A 14,427-nucleotide genomic window follows, 5' to 3' on the forward strand; every position below is an offset into this window, starting at 1 on the left:
AGTGAGAGGCCCGTGTACCGCAAAAAAAAAAAAAAAAAAAAAAAGTAAAGTTAGAGTGAGGTTCAGGGTTGGGGTCAGGTAAGGCTAAAGTTAGATTTAGGGTTATGGTTTAGGGCAAATGGTAAGGTCAGGGTAAGAATTGGGGGCAGGGGCAGGATATAGTGTTGGGGTTGGGTCTGGTTTTTGTATATGTCCATGTTTGTATTCATGTTGGTACCTGCTATTGGATTTTAATTCTGGCTCAGGCTTGGGCTGGAACATGGAAGAGCATATAACAGGCAGTACAGAATGGGAAACACACTGTTTCACATGATAACACAATGCTGATTCATTCATGCAACTAGCATTCTTAATACTTTCTTTACACATTTCCTTACAGAGTGTATAACATGCAGCATAGAGTGGTGAACACAGTGTATTACTGAAATAACAGTGTCCTCATTTATTCTTGCAATGTGACTTTAGAGAGTACATAACATAAACCACATAAAGGTAAATGCAATGTTTCACTTAAATAACACTTCACTTTCCTGATACATCTTTTACACATGTCTCCTTACAAATTGTGTAACTTGAAGCACAGTAGAGTCTTTCAGTAACAAAACACTACCCTGATTCATTCACACAATGAGCTCTTTGGAAACAACTTTTAATCAGGTGTCTTTAGAGAGTGTAAAATGTACAGCACAGTATAATGTGAACACAGTATTTCACTGAAAGAACACTATCCTCATTCTTTCAGATGACTACAACTCATAGAAACATCTTTCATAGATCTGCCTCTACAGAGCATGTAATATGCAGCACAGTGTTTCACAGGAATAAGACTATGCTGATTCATGAAGTCAACCATCACTTTTATTTTATTTTATTTCATTTATTTATTTATTTGTGGCTGCATTTGTTCTTTGTTGCTGTGCATGGGCTTTCTCTAGCTGCAGCGAGTGGGGGTTACTCTTCATTGCAGTGCACAGGCTTCTCATTGTAGTGGCTTCTCTTGTTGTGGAGCATGGGCTCTAGGCACGTGAGCTTCGGTAGTTGTGGCACATGGACTCAGTAGTTGTGGCTCATGGGTTCTAGAGTGCAGGCTTAGCAGTTGTGGCACACAGACTTAGTTGTTCTGTGGCATGTGGGATCTTCCTGGACCAGGGCTCAAACCCGTGTCCCCTGCATTGGCAGACGGGTTCTTAACCACTGTGCCACCAGGGAAGTCCCAACCATCACTTTTAGAGTGTATAACATGCAGCAGAAACTGAGGAACACAGTGTTTCACAGAAATAACACTATCCCCATTCATTTATGCAACTAGTACTCTTAGAAGCATCTTTAAGACTATCTTTAGAGTGTGTACTACAAGCAGCACAGATTTGTGAAAACCGACTTTCACAGGAAAAAAAAGTATTTTGATTCTTTTATGCAACTAACATCTTTACAAAGATCTTTTGGGGTCCAAACTATGGGATGAAAGTCCCTTGACACCCAGACTTCATCATACAGTTTCCTCCTGCACTCTAGTCCCAAGAAAATAAGACCCATGGGACCTCAGGACCTTTGGACCTACTCTTGGACATTGCTTTTGAGAAACTGGGAGGCCAGGTGGAAAGGAGAAAAACAAAGACATCACACACATGCATACACACACACACACAAACATACACGCACACATACTCCCTAGGGGACAATAGGTCCTCCAGCCAGAGCCTGGTAGTGAGGGAAGCAGAAAATGTCCCTGAAGGTCTTTGCTGCCAGTATTGGAGCCTCCAACTAAAGGCCAGCCTCAGGGCAGAGCTCTTTTTTCCTGGCCTAGCTCATGTGCAAGCACACTGGGGGGGGGACATGGGCTCACCACCAGGAAAAGTTCTCTTCTTTTTTCTGCTGGGGAGGTGTGAGGGAAGGAACGTCTGTGAGCAGAGTCCTGGTTAGAGTGGGTAGATTTGGGGTATGGAAGACATCGGGAAGGCTGAGCTGGAGACTCCTGGTTGCATTGGTGGCTCTGGGTGGGTAGGTTAAATTAGGCCTGGGAAGAAGAGGCATTGGGTATGTAGAGGCCCAGGAGACCCCAAGCTTGGGAAATCATGGCATCCCCGGCCAAGGACCCCAATGACAACAGTGATACCAACCTAAATACTCCCAGAACCTCTGCTCTCAGAAGTTAAGTGGGGTCAAGCACCTCCAAGATACTGGGTACTGTAGGCCTTTGCCCTATTGATAGTCTAAAATTATCTGGATCACCTGTCTTACTAGTCTATTATCATCCAGGAAATATTTTCCCCTGTTGCTTCTTTCCATATCTAGAGTTTCACCACTGCAATTATTCTAGGTAGAGTTATATAGACTATCAACTCTCTTGTCTCCTTTTCACCTACTGAGTGAAAACCAGAGTTCTCCCCAGTCACACTGCCAGCCAGCCAAGCTTTGCACTTTATCATCTAGTAATACCAAACTCTTTGAAGTTCCCCACAAACATCATATAGTTTGTGTCTTTGTGCCCGTTCTCATGCTGTCCCCTCTACCTGAAACTCCTTCCCCACCTAACTCTAGTTCATCCTTCAAAGTTCAGTTAAATTATCATTTCCTTAGAAATCCTTCCCTGTATCCCAGAGTTGGGGTCAGTGCCTCTCCACTAAAATCCCACATCACTCTGTTTATATTTTTATTACAGCATTCACCATTTGATGTTGGAATGATCTATTTTTATATCTCCTTAAATGATTGTTTTTACTGCATGTTACAGAAAATCCAACTCAGACTGGATTATATTGGTTCACATAAAGGAAAAGACGTACACAGGCTTCAGGTGTAGTTTGATCCAGAGGTTCATAGGATCATTGGGCTTCATTTTTCTGTTTCTCTTGACCGCATCTTCCTGGTTTTTCCTTCAGACTAATCCCTCATGGTATCAGAATGATTGCCACAGCTCCTAGTACAAGTTTTACCACTGATATCCAGATTGGAAGAAAGAACTTCTCTTCCCCTCATGAAGACAAAAGCTCTGAGCTTTCTTGGATTGAATCAGTGAAAGACTGGTGCCATCCCTAAACCAATCATGAGTACAAAGGAGATAGGAATGTGATAACTGGCTGAGACTCCAAGACTGGAAAGTTCAGGTCCTTGTAGGAAGGGGGAAAGATAAAGGATACTTTGGAGGACACCAACAATATCCACTCTACCTTCCAATTAGACCAAGTTCCTTATGGTCATGCACCCCTTCCATATTCATCTTTGGGTTCCCAGCATGTAGCAGAGTGCTTGATACATGCAGACTAGATGATGAATACTCACTTGCTTAGCTGAAGGGAAATGAACCTGCCTGGAACTTAAAACACATGTATAAGCATGCCCAGCTTTGTGCATGCTCCCTACTTTAGCTCTGCAGATTCCACCTCCATGCTGGCTGCCTCATCGAGCTAATTCTCACCCTTCCCCCGTATGAATTATTCTGCCTAAAGTGGATTCTCACTTCCCTTATCCTGGATTATTTTTTTCTCAATCAAAGTTCAGCTTAAACCCCACTCACACCCACCCCAATCCCAAAAGGATCTCCCGGTTTAGAGGCTCTCTGGGGCTTCCCTTACAAGTTGAAGATTCTGTGATAAGTTCACGAACATATCACTAGAAATGATGGAAACATCAAAAGAGAATGGTTTGGGGTTTCCCTGGTGGCGCAGTGGTTGCGCGTCCGCCTGCCGATGCAGGGGAACCGGGTTCGCGCCCCGGTCTGGGGGGATCCCGCATGCCGCGGAGCGGCTGGGCCCGTGGGCCATGGCCGCTGGGCCTGCGGGCCCGGGGCCTGTGCCCCGCAACGGGAGAGGCCACAGCAGAGGGAGGCCCGCATACCACAAAAAAAAAAAAAAAAAAAAAAAAAAAGAGAGAATGGTTTGTCAGTCAGTCCTTTTTTATTAAGTATTCTCAGAAGGCAGCTGCTATATATCTTTTGATTATTCCTTCAGAAGAAAGAGGATAACAGAGTAGAAAGAGACTAGACTTTGAGAACAGGTCAGGATCAAATCCGGTCCCATCACTTCTTAACTCGGTGAAATGCAGGGCAAGTGATTTAACCTCTCTGAGCTCAGCTCCCTCCTGTGTAAAGTGAGGGATAATACTACTCACCTCCCAGGATCATAATAAGCATTAAATAAGATGAGCTATGTAACACGGCTGGGACAGTAGATATCATTTTCCCCTTTGCCCTTAGCATCCAGAGTGCATTATTGCTATGCCTAGTATTTTAAGTTCTGTAATAACAATCTACAGGGGATTCAGGCAATTAAAGCAGCTCACTGTTACTGGAGAAGCTCTTCTGAAAGCTACTCTGGCCTCACAGTATCTAAGAGCAGAAACTTGAGAGACCTTAGAAGTCTTTGGTAACCTGTGCAGCTCCCTGCAAAGGAAATTGTCTTCCTTCTTTGGCATGCTCTGGGTTTGTTTTCCTGGTGAAGCAGAAGATAAACGGCTTGCCATCTGTGGTCACTCTGAAGATCCAGATAGGGTGGGTGTGAAAGTCAAAAATGCTGTGGAGTCTAAGGGGTTTCAAGTGTTCTTGGGGTGCTTTGAACTTTGGCCTCTTGCTTCCTCACATGCGGCCTCCCTGATATAAAACTCAGCTTCATCTCCTGTTTCTAGAAATAAACCTTACCAAAAATGTGAAGCAGGGAAGAGCAGTTGTTCGTAGACCTCAAACAACTTCTGACCTATCATTGGACATCCCCGTTTATAAAACCTCATGCCAGGCTATTATCTGGTTATTTCTTCAGAACTTTATACCTCCTCTTGGCTCCTTTCTGTATATTTTCTTTTCTCCTGAGTTTTTGCTACACTTTTCTTTGGGGAACAAAGCAAAATTTCTCTCACTGTATCCTTCAGGGCATCTTATCACCAACTTTTTTGGTTTTAACTACTAGTCTCCTACCCGGTAGAGCTCATCAAAAATTTTTATGAAACAAGGATTGTTCCCTCCCTCAGAGGAATTCTAATGCCAGCTATCAATAATCATTATTAATAATACATTCACCTTATGTATAAGTGTGAATGGATGTTTCTCCTGCAAAATGTACAGACAGGGCCACCCCATGGAAAGGACTGCAAATGTTCTCAAATCCCAAATCTCAGTGATTAAAAACAAAATTCAGTAGCTTCATTTGATACCTGAATGGGAGGAAGGCAGATATTTTATGTGTTCCTTGCCGATGGATTTCAAACAGGGGAAAAAAATAGTAGCTCTTAGAGACAATGTTTTTAACTGTATACTATTGAGTTTCTTAGGGGGAGCCAATGAAAGAAAATCACTGCTCAATATGCTGTTCTCTCTCTTTCTCCATGCGGAATTCTTTCTCTTGGTAAATACGACTGCCAAATGCTCAGCTCTTTAAAGTTTTACCCCTCTCCATTTTCATGTGAAGCACAACCAGAAACAAGAACTTCAGGTCATCTTTCAGCGACACAAGCCTTCAAAGCTTCACACTGTGGGCATGTGTACAGGTTACTAAGCTAGAAAAACATGGCACATATCTTTAGGATTTTAAGTAAAGTTGCATTCCTTCATACGAAAGAATGTATGTCCATTGTCTAGAAAGTCTACAATATATAGATAAGAAGAAGAAGAAAATAAAAGTCATGTCCCATTCCAGCACCCAGAAATAACCACTGTTAATATTTCACTGCAAATGCTATTGAACTTTCAGGCATATATGTACATCTGGATATAGAGTTTTTACAAAAATGAATCAGACTTAGGGCTTGCAGGTTTTCTTTCTGGACCTCAGCTGCACAGGGTAAACTGTACTACTTGGTTCGTGGCACATCATTCTTTCAGCTCTTTCAAGGGACTCTTGTGGGGTTTTCTTCTCTTTTGTTTAAATTAAATTTTCTATCCCCAACCACTTAGGCAAAAACTGCAGTGTGTTTGACATATAATTAATATAAACTATTATTTTGAGTGTGAATGTTTGTAATTCATACAAATAATATAGTGTTATAAACTCCATAGATTTTTTTTTCATTTAACACAGTTTTGGAATCTATCCGTGTATTCCAAGAAAATTTTGTTCTCTTAATAGAGAGAGGAATCAAATCCAGTCCTGCACCACCCTACATTTTTTTTTAATGTCTTTATTGGAGTATAATTGCTTTACAATGGTTGGTTTCTGCTGTATAACCAAGTGGATCAGCTATATGTATACATATATCCCCATATCCCCTCCCACTTGCACCTCCCTCCCACCTTCCCTATCCCACTCCTCTAGGGGGTCACAAAGCAACGACCTGATCTCCCTGTGCTACGCAGTTGCTTTCTACTAGCTATCTATTTACATTTGGTAGTGTATATATGTCAATGCTACTCTCTCACTTTGTCCCAGCTTACCCTCCCCCCATCCGTGTCCTCAAGTCCACCCTCAATCTCTAAGCTTTATTCCTGTCCTGCCCCTAGATTCATCAGAACCATTTTTCTTTTTAGATTCCATATATATGTGTTAGCATACGGTATCTGTTTTTCTCTTTCTGACTCACTTCACTCCGTATGACAGACTCAATGTCCACCCACCTGAATACAAATAACTCAGTTTTGTTTCTTTTTATGACAGAGTAATATTTCATTGCATATATGTGCCACATCTTCTTTATCCATTCATCTGTCAATGGACACTTAGGTTGTTGCCATGTCCTGGCTATTGTAAATAGAACTGCAATGATCATTGTGGTACATGTCTCCTTCTGAATTAAGGTTTTCTCAGGGTATATGTCTAGTAGTGGGATCGCTGTGTCATATGGTAGTTCTATTTTTAGTTTTCTAAGGAACCTTCATACTGTTCTCCATAGTGACTGTATCAACTTACGTTCCCACCAACAGTGCAAGAGGGTTCCCTTTTCTCAACACACCCTCCATCATTTAATGTTTGTAGATTATTTTTAAAATCTTTATTGAAGTATAATTGCTTTACAATAGTGTGTTAGTTTCTGCTGTATAACAAAGTAAATCAGCTATACATACACATATATCCCCATATCTCTTCCCTCTTGCATCTCCCTCCCACCATCATGATGGCCATTCTGACTGGTGTGAGGTGATACCTCATTGTGGTTTTGATTTGCATTTCTCTAACGAGTAGTGATGTTGAGCATCCTTTCATGTGCTTGTTGGCAAGCTGTATATTTCTTTGGAGAAATGTTATTTAGGTCTTGTGCACATTTTTGGATTGGGTTGTTTGTTTTTTTGATACTGAGCTGCATGAGCTGCTTGTATATTTTGGAGAGTAATGCTTTGTCAATTTCTTCATTTGCAAATATTTTCTCCCATTCTGAGGGTTGTCTTTTCATCTTTTTTTATGGTTTCCTTTGCTGTGCAAAAGCTTGTAAGTTTCATTAGGTCCTATTTGTTTATCTTTGTTTTTATTTCCATTACTCTAGGAGGTGGATCAAAAAGGATCTTGCTCTGATTTATGTCATAGAGTGTTCTGACCATGTTTTCCTCTAAGAGTTTGATAGTGTCTGGCCTTACATTTAGGTCTTTTATATTCATAGGTGGCTTTTTCATTTTGTTCATAGTTTCCTTCACTGTGCAAAAGCTTTTTAGTTTGATATAGTCCCATTTGTTTATTTTTGTTTCTTTTGCCTGAGACATATCCAAAAAAAAAATTACTAATACTGATGTCACAGAGCTTATTGCCTATGTTTTCTTCTAGAATGGAGTCTTACATTTAAGTCTGTGATCCGTATTGAATTTACTTTTGTGCATGGTGTGAGAGAGTAGTCTAGTTTGATTCTTTTGAATGTAGCTGTCCAGTTTTCCCCACACCGTTTTTTAAAGAGGCTGTCTTTTCTCCATTGTATATTCTTGCCTCCTTCGACATAAATTGTGTAGGTTCATTTCTGGGCTCTCTATTCAGTTCCCTTGATCTATATGTCTGTTTTTGTGCCAGTACCATACTATCTTGACTACTGTAGATTTGTAGTATTATCTGAAGTCAGGGAGCCTTATTCCTCCAGCTCCGTTTATGTTTCTCAAGATTTCTTTGGCCATTCAGGGTCTTTTGTGTTTCCATACAAATTGTAAAAAATTTGTTCTAGTTCTGTGAAAAATGCCATTGGTATTTGATAGGGATTTCATTGAATCTGTGGATTGCTTTGGGTAGTGCTGTCATTTTCCAACTGTTGATTCTTCCAATCCCAGGACATGGTATATCTCTCCATCTGTTTGTATCATCTTTGATTTCTTTCATCAGCATCCTATAGTTTTTGGAGTACAGGTATTTTGTCTCCTTAGGTAGGTTTATTCCTAGGTATTTTATTCTTTTTGTTACATTGGTAAACGGGAGTGTTTCCTTAATTTCTCTTTCAGACTTTTCATCATTAGTGAAAGGGAATGCAAGAGGTTGTTGTGCATTAATTTTGTATCCTGCTACTTTACCAAATTCATTGAATAGTTCTAGTAGTTTTCTGGTAGCATCTTTAGGATTCTGTATGTATAGTATCATGTCATCTGCAAAGAGTGATGGCTTTACTTCTTCTTTTCCAATTTGGATTCCTTTTTATTTCTTTTTCTTCTCTGATGGCTGTGGTTGAAACTTCCAAAACTGTGTTGAATAATATTGGTGAGAGTGGGCAACCTTGTCTTGTTCCTGATCTTAGAGAGGATGGTTTCCATTATTCACCATTGAGAATGATGTTGGCTGTGGGTTTGTCACATATGGCCCTCTCTGATGGCTGTGGTTGAAACTTCCAAAACTTGTTGAATAATATTGGTGAGAGTGGGCAACCTTGTCTTGTTCCTGATCTTAGAGAGGATGGTTTCCATTATTCACCATTGAGAATGATGTTGGCTGTGGGTTTGTCACATATGGCCCTTATTATGTTGATATAGGTTCCCTCTATGACTAGTTTCTGGAGAGTTTTTATCTTAAATGGGTATTGAATTTTGTCAAAAGCTTTTTCAGCATCTATTGAGATTATCATATGGTTTTTATCCTTCAATTTGTTAATATAGTATATCACATTGATTGATTTGCATATATTGAAGAATCCTTGCATTCCTCGGATAAACTTCACTTGATCAAAGTGTATGATCCTTTTAATGGGCTGTTGGATTCTGTTTGCTAGTATTTTGTTGAGGATTTTTGCATCTATGTTTATCCATGATATTGGCCTGTAGTTTTCTTTTTTGTGTGAGATCTTTGTGTGGTTTTGGTATCAGGGTGATAGTGGCCTTGTAGAATGAGTTTGGGAGTGTTCCTCCCTCTGCTCTATTTGGCAAGCGTTTGAGAAGAATAGGTGTTAGCTCTTCTCTAAATGTTTGATAGGATTCACCTGTGAAGACATCTGGTCCTGGGCTTTTGTTCACTGGAAGATTTTTAATCACAGTTTCAATTTCAGTGCTTGTGATTGGTCTGTTCATATTTTCTATTTCTTCCTGGTTCAGTCTTGGAAGGCTGTACTTTTCTAAGAATTTGTCCATTTCTTCCAGGTTGTCCATTTTATTGGCATATATTTGCTTGTAGTAGTCTCTCATGATCCTTTGTATTCTGCAATATCAGTTGTTAATTCTCTTTTTTCATTTCTAATACTGTTGATTTGAGTCTTCTCCCTTTTTTTTCTTGATGAATCTGGCTAATAGTTTATCAATTTTGTTTATCTTTTCAAAGAATCACCTTTTAGTTTTATTGTTCTTTGCTACTTTTTCATTCATTTCTTTTTCATTTATTTCTGATCTGTTCTTTATGATTTCTTTCCTTCTGCTAACTTTGGGGTTTTTTTTTTTCTTCTTTCTCTAATAGCTTTAGGTGTAAGGTTAGGTTGTTTCTTTGAGATTTTTCTTGTTTATTGATGTAGGATTGTATTGCTATAAACCTCTGTCTTAGAACTGCTTTTGCTGCATCCCATAGATTTTGGTTCATCATGTTTTCATTGTCATTTGTTTCTAGGTGTGTTTTTGATTTCAACTTTGATTTCTTCAGTTATCTCCTGGTTATTTAGCAGTGTATTTTTTAGCCTCCATATGTTGGTATTTTTACAGTTTATTTTTTTCTGTAATTGATATCGAGTCTCATAGCATTGTGGTCAGAAAAGATTCATGATATGATTTCTATTTTCTAAAATTTACTGAGGCTTGATTTGTGACCCAAGGTATGATCTATCCTGGAGAATGTTCCATGAGCACTTGAGAAGAAAGTGTATTCTGTTGTTTTTGGATGGAATGCCCTATAAATATCAGTTAAGTCCATCTGGTCGAATATGTCATTTAAAGCTTGTGTTTCCTTATTTATTGTCATTTTGGATGATCTCTCCATTGGTGAAAGTGGGGTGTTAAAATCTCCTACTATGATTGTGTTACTGTCGATTTCCCCTTTTATGGCTGTTAGTATTTGCCTTATGTATTGAGGTGCTCCTATGTTGGGTGCATAAATATTTACAATTTTTATATCTTCTTCATGGATCGATCCCTTGATCATTATGTAGTGTCCTTCTTTGTCTCTTCTAATATTCTTTATTTTAAAGTCTATTTTGCCTCATATGAGTATTGCTACTCCAGCTTTCTTTTGATTTCCATTTTCATGGAATATCTTTTTCCATCCCCTCACTTTCAGTCTGTATGTGTCCCTAGGTCTGAAGTGAGTCTCTTGTAGACAGCATATATATGGGTCTTGTTTTTGTATCCCTTCAGCCAGTCTGTGTCTTTTGGTTGGAGCATTTAATCCATTTACATTTAAAGTAATTATTGATATGTAGGTTCTTATTACCATTTTATTAATTGTTTTGGGTTTGTTTTTGTTTGGTCTTTTCCTTCTCTTATGTTTCCTGCCTAGAGAAGTTCCTTTAGCACTTGTTGTAAAGCTGGTTTGGTGGTGCTGAATCTTCTTAACTTTTGCTTGTCTGTAAACGTTTTACTTTCTCCATCAAAACTGAATGAGATCCTGCTTATTAGAGTGATCTTGGTTGTAAGTTTTTCCCTTTCATCTCTTTAAATGTTTCCTGCCAATCCTTTCTGGCTTGCAGCTGTTAACATTTTGGACATTCCCTTTATGTTATTTGTTGCTTTTTCCTTGCTGCTTTTAATATTTTTTCTTTGTATTTAATTTTTCATAGTTTGATTAATATGTGTCAGTGTGTTTCTCATTGTTTTTAATCCTGTATGGGACTCTCTGTGCTTTCTGGATTTACTGACTATTTCCTTTCCCTGTTAGGGAAGTTTTCAAATATAATCTCTTTAAATATTTTCTCAGACCCTTTCTTTTCCTTTTCTGCTTCTGGGATCCCTGTAATTTGTATGTTCATGCATTTACTATTGTCCCAGAAGTCTCTAAAACTGTTCTCAATTATTTTCATTCTTTATTCTGCTCTGTGGCAGTTATTTCCACTATTCTGTCTTAAAGGTCTCTTATCCATTCTTCTGCCTCAGTTATTCTGCTCTTGATTTCTTCTAGAGTATTTTCAAACTCATTTAATGTGTTGCTTCTCATTGTTTGCTCTTTAGTTCTTCTAGGTCCTTATTAAACGTTTCTTGTATTTTCTCCATACTTTTTCCAAGATTTTGGATAATCTTTACTATCATTACTCTGAATTCTTTTTCTGGTAGACTGTCTATCTCCTTTTCATTTGTTTGGTCTGGTGGGTTTTTATCTTGCTCCTTCATCTGCTGCATATTTCTCTGTCTTCTCCTTTTGTTTAACTTACTGTGTTTGGGGTCCCATTTTCACAGGCTGCATTTTTGTAGTTCCTCTTATTTTTGGTGTCTGCCTTCAGTGAGTAAGTTTGGTTCAGTGGCTTGTGTAGTCTTCCTGGTGGGGGGGACTGGTGCCTGTATTCTCTAGGTGGGGCTGGATCTTGTCCTTCTGGTGAGCAGGGCTGTTTCCCGTGCAGCGTTTTGGAGTGTCTCTGAACTTAGTATGACTTTAGGCAGCCTCTCTGCTATTGGGTGGAGTTGTGTTTCTCTCTTGCTAGTTGTTTGACATAGGGCATCCAGCATGGGAGCTTGCTGGCCGTTAGGTGGACCTGGGTCTTAGTGTTGGGACAGACATCTCTGGGAGACCTCTCATCGATTAATATTACTTGGGACTGGGAGGTCTCTGGTGTTCCAATGTCCTACACTCAGGTCTCCCACCTCAGAGATTCAGGTCCGACCCCCAGAAGGTGCACCAAGACACTGCAAGCCACATGGCATGGAAAAAAAGAAAACAAAAACAAAAACAACGAAGAGACAGAACTGTAAAACAAATGGTAAAAGCAAAACTAAACAGACAATATCACACAAAGAAATATACACACACACACTCACAAAAAGAGAGAAAAAAAAGTAATGGAGCAACCAAACCAATAAAAACAAACACTAATAACTAAACTAAGATAAACGTAAACCAAAAACAAATCAAATGCAGAAAGCAAACCTCAAGTCTACAGTTGCTCCCAAAGTCTATTTCCTCAATTTTGGGAACATTTGTTGTCTATTCAGGTATTCCACAGATGCAGGGTTTATCAAGTCAATTGCAGGGATTTACTCCACTGCTCCTAAGGCTGCATGGGGAAATTTCCCTTTCTCTTCTTTTTTCGCACAGCTCCTTGGGTTCAGCTTTGGTTTTGGCCCCACCTCTGCATGTAGGCCACCCTTGGGTATCTGTTTCCCACCCAGACAGGAGGGGGTTAAAGCAGCTGCTGATTATGGCTCTCTTGCTCACTCAGGCTGGAGAGAGGGAGGGGTACAGTAGTCATAATTGGAATGTGGGGCGAGTCTGTGGTGACAGAGGCTGACATGACATTGCAACAGCTTGAGGTGCACTGTTTGTTCTCCTGGGGAAGTTGGCCTTAGATCATGAGACCCTGGCAGTGGTGTGCTGCACAGGCCCCCGAGGAGGTTTGGGTAGTGACCTGCACTTGTGCACAGGATTCCTGGTGGCAGCAGAGGTGGCGTTAGTGGTTTGTGCCCACCTCTGTGCTCCAAGATGATAGCCACGCCTCCTGCCTGTCTCTGGAGCTTGCTTAGGTGGTGCTTTGCTGTCTGTGGGCACAAAGAGCAGGAAGCCCCTATCCTCACACATCCTAAAACAATGGTCTCTTGCCTCTCTGGCAGGTCCAGACTTTTTCCCAGACCCCCTCCTAGCTAGCTGTGGCATGCTAGCCCCCTTGATGCTGTCTTCCCACAGCCAACTGCAGTCTTCTTCTTGGGGTCTGACCTCTGAAGCCTGAGCCACAGCTCCCAGCCATCAGCCTCAGCAGGTGAACAAACAAGCGTCTCAGGCTGGTGAGTGCTGGTCAGCACTGATTCTCTGTGTGGGAATCTCTCCTCTTTGTCCTCTGCATCCCTGTTGCTGCTCTCTCCTCTGTGACTCTGAAGCTTCCCACCCCGTACCCACCAGTGAGGGGGCTTCCTAGTGTGTGGAAAATTTTCCTCCTTCACAGCTCCCTCCCAGAGGTTCAGGTCCAATCCCTGTTTTTTCTTTTGCCCTACCCAGGTACATGGGGATTTTCTTGCCTTTTGGGAAGTCTGAGGTCTTCTGCCAGTGTTCAGTAGGTGTTGTTCCACATGTAGGTGTATTTTTTTTTTTTTTTTTTTTGTGGCACACGGGCCTCTCACTGCTGTGGCCTCTCCCGTTGCAGAGAACAGGCTCCGGACTCACAGGCTCAGTGGCCATGGCTCACGGGCCCAGCCACTCTGCGGCATGTGGGATCCTCCTGGACTGGTGCACGAACTTGCGTCCCCTGCATCCACAGGCAGACTCTCAACCACTGCACCACCAGGGAAGCCCATGTAGGTGTATTTTTGATGTATCTGTGGGGAGGAAGGTGATCTCCATATCTTACTCCTCCACCATCTTGAAGGTCCCCCACCACATAAATGTTTTTGAATCTAATTTGAAATTTAAATTACTATTAACTCACTTGCATTTGCAATTTTCACAAAATTGTTTATTAATTCACAATTGTGTAGTTTCTATTAAATGTCAGAAATTCCTTTTGAAATATTAATGTTATGGATTTGTTTTCCATCACTTTTCATTCATCTATTTCTTTATAGATGTGTGTATTTATGTAAGTCTGCTGTTATCTATAAAGTTATTATTATAAATTTTAACAAATACAATCTAGTTATTCCAACACCTCCCTCTCTTCCTTGATTCTGTTTCTGGAGCTTCCTCTTTTCATCTACATTTTGGTTTTTTCCTCATTCTTTAATTCATATCTTACTCCTCCACCATCTTGAAGGTCTCCCCCACCAGCCTACTTTTAATAACAAAGTCCATTTACCTAATTAAATTTAATCTAATCCCAACCTGACCAGGCACAAAACTACTTTTTCAGGACCCCCTTTCTCCAAACCTTCCACAAATTCTGTATCTATATTAGTTTGTCCCTTATTTTTCCATCCAAAACCAACCAACTCTAGGACAAAGTCATTCTTTCCCATTAACAAAACGTATTTCTATTCCTCATCCCTTCTTTTGT

The 14,427-nt window shown here is 40.4% G+C and overlaps 1 protein-coding gene across 1 annotated transcript in view; it reads left to right on the plus strand.

The window, feature by feature from the left end:
- Positions 1-14,427, plus strand: part of LOC112062188 (vomeronasal type-1 receptor 90) — a 34,597-nt gene that overhangs the window by 641 nt on the left and 19,529 nt on the right.

This window comes from Physeter macrocephalus, chromosome 15, assembly GCF_002837175.3.
Source record: "Physeter macrocephalus isolate SW-GA chromosome 15, ASM283717v5, whole genome shotgun sequence".
Classification (NCBI taxonomy): Eukaryota; Metazoa; Chordata; class Mammalia; order Artiodactyla; family Physeteridae; genus Physeter; species Physeter macrocephalus.